We start from the raw sequence: 6,307 nt of genomic DNA on the forward strand, positions 1-6,307 counted from the left end.
TTTTTTCAATTATTAATTCTTCGATAAAAATACCAAAATGGGTCTCATATTCTACGAAGTAAAGTTTTAAATAATGTTTTGCATTCCACAATTGTTTCAGAAAGTTCATGTGTCACCAAAGCAGCCTACGATTCTTTGCATAACACAGAGCTTTTCCTAAGGATGTTTTTAAACTGCACAATTATATTTTAACTCCATCATCTTTTAATACCTGACGCCATATTGCATCTCAAAAATACAGGCCTAATAACAAATAATCCAAAAAATTAAGAATGTTCTAATAAATACATTTATTTATCAGTCTGGAATGAAATTTTATAATCTTAAATATGTTTTTTTTTCATATTTATCCACTTGACCTTACTTATATATGTGTGAATTTTCAACTGCTCGAATATTTTTACAGGTGCACAAGTTGTGACCAACTGCACAATACGAAAATCCTTGACATAACATACAATAAAAAATATTTTAAATTTTATAAAGCGGAGCACAGAGTTTGATCGTGATGTTTCAATAATACGACTACACTTAGAGCAAGATCTATAATACCTCCAATTCGACCTCCAAACCCTCATTGACCTCGTGTATAGGGTGTTTTGAGTTACCTATTATCATCACAGTGAACGTATATCTATACATAAGATATGAAGAACATGTAGCATTACTACTATTAGTTTTGTCAATCTATCTAAAACAATTTAAATAAATATGAAACCCCATTTGCTATTCAATTCACCACTTATATCGGTTTCAGGGAATTCCACTTCTCACCAGTAACCTTGGACAAGACAAAACCAAAAGATCTAACAATTTAACTCTGTCATTTTATTTCAGCTCATAAGCCTGACGAGTAGCAGAGGATTACGTGTAGCAAATTTTTTTGCATTATTTCATGCCAGTGTCAGTAAGGAAACTAGAGATCCAGCAGAGATTTGTGCCCTCTCTCTTCCGTCAGGAGAAATATCCACATTGTAGTAATATTTATCGATGTAGAGATGATCAAGTAAAAAAAATAGAAATATGTTGTCAGGGTAGGAGAAACGAGACTGAAGAAACATGTGGGAGAATTAGAGGGGGACAGAAGTGATGGTATGGCAGATCAAACAAGAAAAATCTGACAACAGTGCGTGAGAAACTTGGATTGCTTAAGATGGATAGATATGAGACAGCAGAAATGGCATTGGAAAAGCACCAAAAGTTGGGTCGTCCACTGGAAGAGACATCAATAGATATTGAGGAGATGCACAGCATGTGGAATGAGCTTCCGTGGAAGATTTACAGACGCATCCAACAACTCTACTAGGATAACATTATTGCTCATGAAGCACATGTGCATGTATTTTTGACAAAGTTTATGAAGGAATGAAATGCTGGGAGGAAAGGTAATCACAGCCCTGTCGTTCTTTGATGGGAGTGAGAAGACGAATTTGGAAAACTATTATAAGAGCGTGACGTTTCACAGCCATTAGACGATAACATAGGCCTGCAATGGTTTTATTGTCTTGAAATGTTTACATGTTCTACAGTAATTCCTGTTCACTGAATCCGAAAATGATATTCATTTTCCTCTATCACGTAGAGATTTTTCACAAGACGCCATAACGCAATACATATAAGAAAGACCACAACACGTAGTTTTGAGACTGAAAGACGTAAATTTCAGAAGAAAAAAATCAGGTTGAATGGAGATGCATATTCATTTGACAACAATGTTCTTCCCATTTCTTCAGTTTGTTTGTATTGTTGTTAACAAACATAATAATAAAAAATGTTCATTGTGGTAAATGAAATAAAGATTTGATCTAAGTAAGGTTGTTTTTTTCCTTCCCGATATATAAAAAAGCCTTATGATAGAAAAAAGTAATATTATTTTCGAAATCTGCGTAGCTGAATCATCTAAAATCCATTATTATAACCAAAATAACTTTTATCAAGTTTAAATTCGCAGGCCTGTGTAATAATATTAAGAGGAAGCTAATATCCACGCAGTATGACCATGATTAATACATAGAAGAACAAAATAGTTCTGAGTATAGATTAATAGGAGATAATTCAATTTCCAGCAGGTCCCAATGAGGCATCACATGAGATTAATTCTCTTGACGACTTTGGAGCATGATGCAGTAAAGTTCGCTCTCCTGGTGAGATGCATGTTAAAGGTAACACTCAGATATTTTACAGAAGTGGAAAGCTACATGGAACATGATCAATACGGATATTGAAGAGTTGTAGAACACGACAAGGCTTAAATTTCCTATATCTTGGACCAAAAAGTATTAGCTTTAGTTTTAGTTCAGGGTAAGACGCCAGACTTTACATTACTAGAGAAAACGATCAAGTATCCTGATGAAGTACCCTGATCATGATAGGGCAAGCAGCTAGTAGGTCTGTGTCATCTGCATACTGAAAAAGATGGACAGGATGTGGTACATCTGCAACATAGAGTATATAAAGTGAAAGTGATAAAACAGAACCTTGTGAAATAGATGTTGAAGGGTCGAGATAGTGTTTTTCAGTGGGATGATCAACAAAAAATAATTTATAAGATAGACGTGAGGAAAAGGTAGTTTCATATATATCAAAGTTTATAGATAAATCCGCGATACCAAACGGTTTTAAATTCTTATTCAAAGTAAAAAAAAAAACAGGGGGCAAGATGGGCGACTGGTATTAAATGATTGGTACTAATATCAGAAAGCCTAAAGAGTTGATCTAGGGTGAAAAGATAAGGCAGAAATCTAGCTTAACATTTGGGTAGGAGGTTGTTTTCTAAAAATAGAAGTGTGGAGCCAAAATACCAAAATATAGTCAAATGCCTTGCTCACAGTACTGGAAAGACTAATAGATCCGTAAGAGTTTGCTAGTGAAGGAGGTTTATTGAGGTCAAAATGAATATCAGACACAGTAATATGTGCATTAAGAAAACTACAGTCTAAGTCATGGGAAAATTAGGAATTATTTCCTGAAGGTGGTTGTCAGCAAGAGGGAAAATATTCTTAGCGATATCAGTGTCAAAAGATTGGTAAACAGCTATTAAAAAAAAAAACTATCTTAAAATCTTTTTTGAAGCCATTGGTAATTTTTAGAGAAGAAGTAGCCTGTCTGATAAATAATTCAGAAGAATTAGTAGCATCATATTCTTCACGCGCTACGTATTCTTCAAATCCTAAATTAATAGAGGTTCAATTTGGTTAGTAAAAAAAAAAAGCAAAACACCATACGTGTAATATACACCCAACCAATGTAAGAAATTTATTCTTGTTCTATTCGTTTACTTTTCTCGAGTATTACTGAGAGATGTGGAATTCCATGAAATTTGTATAACTCGGGAAAAAGTGGTGAATTAAATGATAGGTTGGGTTTCATATTTATTTCTACTACTTTAAATAGTTTGTCTGCTGAATAATTCAAAAGAATAAACTAGTAGCATCAATTATACGTATTCTTCAAATCCTTTATAAATACGGGCTCTCAGTAGTGAGTAACAGACAACTCAAAACACGACAAATGTAATATACTCTTCATCACTATAAAAAGTCTAGTCTTGTTTTTTTTGTTGACTCTGATGGAACTAGACAATTGTTTTCGAGTGGAGTTATAATAGGATTAAAGATCTTTTTCAGTGGATTGTGTGTTTTATACTAGAGTTTGAAATTTTCATTTGGATATACTCACAGGACTTTCGCTGTGACTGCACATTTTTCGTGCATTGCAAAGTTTTTACGTGTCTTTTATTAGCATTTGTTTAATAGCTGCTATACTTTAACTTGTTGGGATGAGCCGTCAGCTCCCAACCATGGTTGGTCTGCCTTCCACTCCTTCAACTTTTAAACCCTATTCCAGACTGCATGAAGTTCATAAACAGTTTCTGTCGATGTTGTATTTTCTTTTTGTTCTAAGACTACCGACCTTTTTCGTTCTCCATCTCTCGTGAAATCATCATTTCTACAGTTCTCTCTTATGTATAAGTTATTTCCTGTTCTGCTGCTCTTACAAGTTACCTTCAAACTGTGATCGACCTGTTTCTACTTCTTTCACAACTAATTTACCAATGGAAATTGTACTAGAACCTACACTTTCGGCCTTCCCTCAGACAAATATGGATTTCAAGACACACATATCTCACTCACTGTTTACAGAATTTTTCTCTTCGTGTATATATTCAACAAATAATACCTACTCAGAATAGTATGATCACCAAATCTACTAACTTACAATTTTATGATGTCTTGTGGAACAAAATGCGAGTTTGAAGCAAAAGGTACAATTCAAAAATTTAAATCCCATTATCTAAAACAGAACCCCTCTCATCGAGCTATTCTTCTTTCATGTGTTATTCGTGTGATTCATCCCTCTATTACTGAACTTGCTGAATATTTTTTTTCGTTACGACCTTAATCCCAAAGTTTGGAGTCGGCCTGTATTTTTGTAAGCCAAGAATTTTTACATCCAGGTGGCTGACCCAGTCGGCAACTATATAGGACGTGGATGTTCGGCGACGGGGATTCAAACCCGCGACCTTCAGATTGTGAGTCGAGCACCCTAACCATCAGGCCATGCCAGGCCCAAAGATAATATTTCTGTTAAATGTGCGATTTGAATTCAGATTTCGATTGGTCCTACCTTGTTGTTCACGTTTTGTCAGAGAGCTGTGATGTTATCGATTGGTCACCTTCTACTTCACAGTGTATATATTTACAGCAATGTCATCTGGCTGCAGTTTTTAGAACAACTCCACCGCAACTGTTGCATTATGGAAAATGTATTTTCTACAGCTTTCAATCTACTGTACAATATCTCAGTAAGCCAGAATGTCTTTCCTGAAAGGGTCAGCGTTACTCCCGTCAATGTGATCAACTGCATTCAATTTCTTTACGCTACTTGTTTTTTGGAACCATCTTGCATATTTGTATCTACCGTTCGTCAGCAAGTTCCCTACCGATCCCTTCACAACGTGTTAGCGTTCAGAGAACAATGGTGAATAACTTTTTGTGGCTTTAAGCAACTTTAGTAGAGATGTGCATGCAATTGGCTTAGAAATTTTCAGAGAGCCTCTCAGTTTTGTCGTACATTTCTTCTCATGACTGGACACTTACAAACTTCAAGCTATCTAGTTCTAAAGAATAATCTGCTCTAGCTTCATCAGTTGAAGAAATTAAAATTTTTGCTACATTTCATGAACGAGCTATTTGATATCCTAGCGGGTGTTCCATAAGTATCAGTACTCTCGCCACTCCTTTACATACTGTAAGTAGCATCAGATATTCACGTTTTCCAATATGTTGATGATATACCTATCGTTAACATCTTGTCCAACTATGAACACTATAACAGGTCTCTACAAACCACCATCAATTAATTTCTTACATGAGATTGTCAATTTCGTCTAATCGTCAATGCTATAAAAACCAAAGCAAACTTATCTGGTTCTACTCGAAGAAAATTTCGCCTATGTAGCAACCTCTGAACTTTTTAATGTTAATATAAATCACATTCCCGTTCATCTTTCTCCTACTGTTGAATACATTGGAACTTGACCTGAAAAGCCCATTTATCCATACTCAGTCAAAAAGTCACACAACATCTTAACCTTATGAAACACTTATCTGGAACAACCTGGGGATTAAATCTACCTAGTTTACTTTACACGTACAATACTTTCATCTGTCTCTACCTAACTAATGATAACGCTTTCTGGATCTAAGCCTTCACTTCATTTTTGATAATTTACAAATCCTGAAGTGGCAAATTGTTCGCCTAGCCTGTAAAATCAAGTTACCTTGTCCTACAAGTTAACTGTATGATTGTATTACCTTCCCATCTACCATTAAGCATATTTTCCAGCTTCGCACACATTATATATATCAGGGTTTTAAAAACCAAAATGTTATTATCGATAACTTGCTACTTACAACACTTAACCACCTTCTAAATATGTACTTGATATATCTTCCTATATCTGCCCCTGTTCATAATGCAGCACTAACGACTAATATTTATCCAATACAATGATTCAACAGTATATTTGAACTATTTAGCCCCACGAATATTATATCCTACTATCTCTGTCTTCTAAATGTGAATTTATCTATCAATCAATGCACAATTTCTCACATTAATCTCTTAACCAACACTTTACTTCTCCTTCCTATTAGAAGTTAATTCTCTTGGTCAAAGAGAGGTCATGACTCTCTACAGTCCTATCAGTTCTTTTGAAAGACTGGAATGAAATAACGTTTGAAAAAAAATCTTTTGGTTTGCTTTTGTACAATTGATGAGAAGTTGAAAACCGGTATAACTCAGT

Source organism: Limulus polyphemus, unplaced genomic scaffold, assembly GCF_000517525.1.
Source record: "Limulus polyphemus unplaced genomic scaffold, Limulus_polyphemus-2.1.2 Scaffold395, whole genome shotgun sequence".
Classification (NCBI taxonomy): Eukaryota; Metazoa; Arthropoda; class Merostomata; order Xiphosura; family Limulidae; genus Limulus; species Limulus polyphemus.